Below are 4,342 nucleotides of genomic sequence, written 5' to 3' on the forward strand. Positions count from 1 at the left end.
TTAAAAAAATTACATTTGATATGTTCAGAAATATTTCTTGTATGGTATATAAATAATATTCTAAAAGCTTGATTAATGAAAGCGAAGTACAAGAATGTATCAATTTAAATAAATTTTCTAACCCTTTAAAAACAGATACTTGAAGTCAGTAAAGCCTGGAGTTTGTGTGAAGTGTATCCTGTCAGTCCCCACATTGGGGAAGGCAGTGTCTTCTAAATAAAATAAGAAAGAAATTCCAAAACTTTGGAAGGAAGTGGCAGGTCCTCGACTTTTTGGATGGACATTACTCTCCAGATTGGCATGTGGCATAAATGTTGAAGGCTAGGAACTTGCCTTGGACTGACCCAAAAATATACACTTCTATCCTGTGTTCCAGCAGCTAAAACACTGCCACCAGTAGAAAAGGCACAGCAAAGACCATCGCTCAAAAGTGCAACTTGTACTGGATAATCCTCATCATTCCTCCAGAACCTCATCATTTTATCATCAGCAAGGCTTGCAATATGGAGTCCATCATGACTAAAAGATACAGATCGTACCCATCAATCATTTGCTCCTCCGGCAAATATCGGAGTAGGTGGGGGAAACAGGTGCCCAAATTCCATTCGAATGTCTCCATTATGTGGATCCCAGATACACACTCGAGTATCATAGGATGCAGTAGCCAGTAATACTCCATCAGGAGAAAAATCACAAGCTACAACATCACGATGGTGTCCTTCTAGTTTCCGTATCATGCTGTATTATCCATATTACAAAGGAAGACTGCTTTACTGGCTCCAACTGAACACAGCATGGAAGAGTCAGGAGAGAGCGCGCATCTGTACACCCAGTTCGGATGCCCCCTCGATACTTTCATCTGTTTCCATCATCTTTCAGGTCCCACACTCTGAGGGTTTTGTCTCTTGAAGCTGACACTAGGATCAAGCTTCCATCCGGAGCAAAAATTAAATCTCTCACCACTTCAGTATGGTCCACCAAATTACGGAGGAGTTTTCCTGTGTGAACATCCCATATTTTGATGCGACCATTGTTTAATCCTGTGGCGAGGAGTAGCTCATCCTGTCCAACTCTGAATCGATGCCATTCAATATTTACACAGCGGCTCTGTTTTTCTGGAACTGAAGACCCGAAAGCAAGACTCCAAACTGTATCTGCACAGTCTAGAATATGCTCACGAAGCTTATTTTTCTGAGCACCATCACTATTTTGTCTTGACAATCTTCAACTGCTTGAATTGGTAACATTCTTGGTGCCAAGCAAGAGAACGTTCTTAAGGCACCGGGACCATGGAACAAGCGTCACTGTGCTATCCTTGTGACCAGGCAAAATATGAACCATCTGGAGCAAAAGCACCAGTCCAGTTTTCACGACCACATTTCCTGTCGAAAGGAGCTGCTGGAGCTAAAAGTTCACTATAGTACGTGCTCTCACCATCTCTCTCTCGCTGACCTCGGGCGAAAGCTGGCCATCTGTGGGGCACCGTCTGATTCCGGGGACTCCATGCGGACGGACGCAACAACAGAGAAGAGAAAAGAGAAGCGCCGAGGGGCGTGACTCGAGCTCAGTCCCTCGGGGGCCAGGGGACACAGGGGAGGGGTGGGGACGGCCGCTTCGGCTTCTGCTGGCTGCCCCGGGAAAACGCCGGAAGGTCTTGGACCAAACTAGGGAGTCAAACACAAAGACCCGATATGCTGCCTTCCGCCTAGGGACTAAAAGGGCCACTTAGCACAGCAGACAGCAAGCGAGACACTGGGACCTCTTGTATTTCTGCATTGGGATTTTTGCCTTGAGGCCACATGGTTGTTAGAAGTTTTAGTCACCTGTAGTTTTTCAGTTGATGTGTTCTCAATAGTTAGGCAGCGTTGTAGCATAGCTTCTCACCCATGGACTGGTGGATAGCCCAGTAATCAAACTTCAGTCTGCATGCTCAGAGAACCAGGCCTGATATCTAGCACTACTCCGAGGAAATTTAGATGAAGTCCCTTGTATGGCTTGGTGTTATATGTGGATTGAGGTTGGGGCTGGTCAAATGTTCACTTCTGTGATGCTCAGAGGCCTCCCTTCTTTGTGGACTGGAAGCTGCTGCTAGCCACACCAAGCTTTTTAGTCTGTGGGTCAGTTCTCCACTTGCTGTCAGGTCCTCCTTTGTGTTGTGTCTCCAAGGCAGCATGTGTGCAAGCCTAAGGTTGATCCCTAATTGTGTTCAATAGTGGGGGAAGCAAACAGAGCACTGAGTTCTCTACTGGTGGTGGTGAACTGAGGGATGCAAGAACTCTGCTTAGAGGTCTCAGTGCTTTTAGAGTCTTCGCAGAAGTTCATTGCCCTGTGGGAAGGAGGAGGCTAGGGAAGATCACGTGATCCTTAGGTTCCTGTGCTCTGAGCTCTGAGCTGTGGGTAGTGAATACTCACAGCTGGCAGACAGATCCTGGAGGATGAGCACTGCCAGCAGCCGTGGGCTTGGGGCTGTTTCACAGTGATCCTCAGGCAACAGTACTTAGCTTGTCCTTCATTGCTGGAGCTCCTTGTTTCTAAACTTCTACGAAGCCATGTCAGACTCTCCCTCACCTGACCACATTTTATGGTTGTTGCTCAACCAGACACTGTAACAAGCTGTCCCAAGAGTCCTTGAGATATACCTTTCCTTGATTTTCAAGTTCTTGAGTAGCTCAACCTCAAACCCTGTCTGGCAGAAAACACCCTGTGGCCAGCAGACAGCACCTAGAGACAGAGCACTCCTCTAGCCACAAGCTTGCTCTACTTTCATTGTGAGCCTCAGGCAATGAAACTTGCTCTTACCAGTGAAGGCAGAGCACCAGCCACTACACCCTCCACTGCCCAAGGTCAGTGGATCCATGTCAGACCCTCTCCCTCTCCAGGACACCTCTGGTGGCTGTCTCTAGACAGTGTGGCTGGTGTCCCAAGACTCCCTGAATCATGATATTCTTTGTTTTCAAGACCTCTGAGTAGTTAAGTCTCAAACAAAAGGCCCTCTATCAAGATGGTGCCTTGGTACAACTCTCTAAGATGTGGGGAACAAAAAGATGTCTTTTTTTTTTTTTTGGCAGAACTGGGATTTGAACTGAGGGCCTTGTGTTTGCTAGGCAGGTGCTCTCAAGAATATCTTTCTTGTCTGAGACTCCCTGTCATACCAGGGGAATGACTGTCCCACCAAATCCCACTCTGGGTTTAAGGCTTGTGGGAAGTGTGGATTTGTCTCACAACTGTTTCCCAGTCTGTTGCCAAGGCCACCTAGTTTATTTTGTAGTGGAGGCTTTGGCTTCCCCTCCCCCCATGGGGGGCCAGGACTGGAGCTATAAACTGTGTCCTAATTTACTCTGTCACCTTTCTGCTTCTCTATGCATTTCAGCTGTCCCGTCTTTCTTTCATGGTTCATAGTCCTCCTCCTTTCTTTCTCTCTAAATATAGTCTCTCCTTTGTTACCCTGACTCTTCTCAGTCAGATGGAAAAAGCTTCTACCCCAAATCTTGCTCTGCCTCCACTAACTTCTTGACTAAAGAAGAGCAAATTGACTGCTAAATCAGATGCTAGCAATGTAGACAGTTCTTCCTAACCCTTTTTTTCCCTCAACTTCCTATTTTAAAAATATATATAATCAACAATGTACGAGAGTTCCTTTTTTACGCATTATTGTCAGTATTTGTTATGTTTGGTCTTTTTAATAAAGGACTGTTATGGTTTGGGTCATAAATGTTCCCCAAAGGCTCACAAGGAGGGCTTGGTCCACAATGAAGCAATGTTTTCAGAGGTCAGACTTTTGGGAAATGACTGGATGATGAGGACTATGACCTCATCAATGGGTTAATCCATCAATAAATTCATAATTTGATGAGCTATTAGAAAAAGATGGAAACTTAAAAGTTAGGACTTAGTTGAAGTATGGGGCATGCCCTTGGGGATAATGTGTCTTGGTCTCAGTCCCTTCCTCTCTCTTCTGCTTCTGAGCTGCCATGGGGTGAGCAGCCTCCTCTGCCACACAACCCTATACCATGATGCTCTGCCTCACCAAGTCCCAGAAACAATGGAGTCAAGTGAGCCTGAACTGAAACCTCTGAAATGTGCCAAAATAAATCTTTCCTCCTTTAAGTTGACCATGTCGGGTATTTTGTTACAGCAATGGAAAGCTGTGCAATAAAAACACAATCTAATTGGAGTAAGTCCATATCCTCTGTATGGTTTTAGTTTGCATTTTCCTCAGATTTTGTGATATTGAGCATTTTTTCCATATACTTGGCTATCTATCTTTTGAGAAAGGTCTATTAAGATCATTTACCCATTTTTAATTGGACTTCTTTTTTTGTTTTGTACTGTTTTTGCTGTT

The 4,342-nt window shown here is 45.1% G+C and overlaps 1 pseudogene; it reads right to left on the reverse strand.

Moving 5' to 3' along the window:
- Positions 1 to 212: 212 nt before the first annotated feature.
- On the reverse strand, positions 213 to 2,857 carry LOC109688907 (WD repeat and SOCS box-containing protein 1-like; annotated as a pseudogene).
- Positions 2,858 to 4,342: the final 1,485 nt, after the last annotated feature.

This window comes from Castor canadensis, chromosome 4 (assembly GCF_047511655.1).
Source record: "Castor canadensis chromosome 4, mCasCan1.hap1v2, whole genome shotgun sequence".
Lineage (NCBI taxonomy): Eukaryota > Metazoa > Chordata > Mammalia > Rodentia > Castoridae > Castor > Castor canadensis.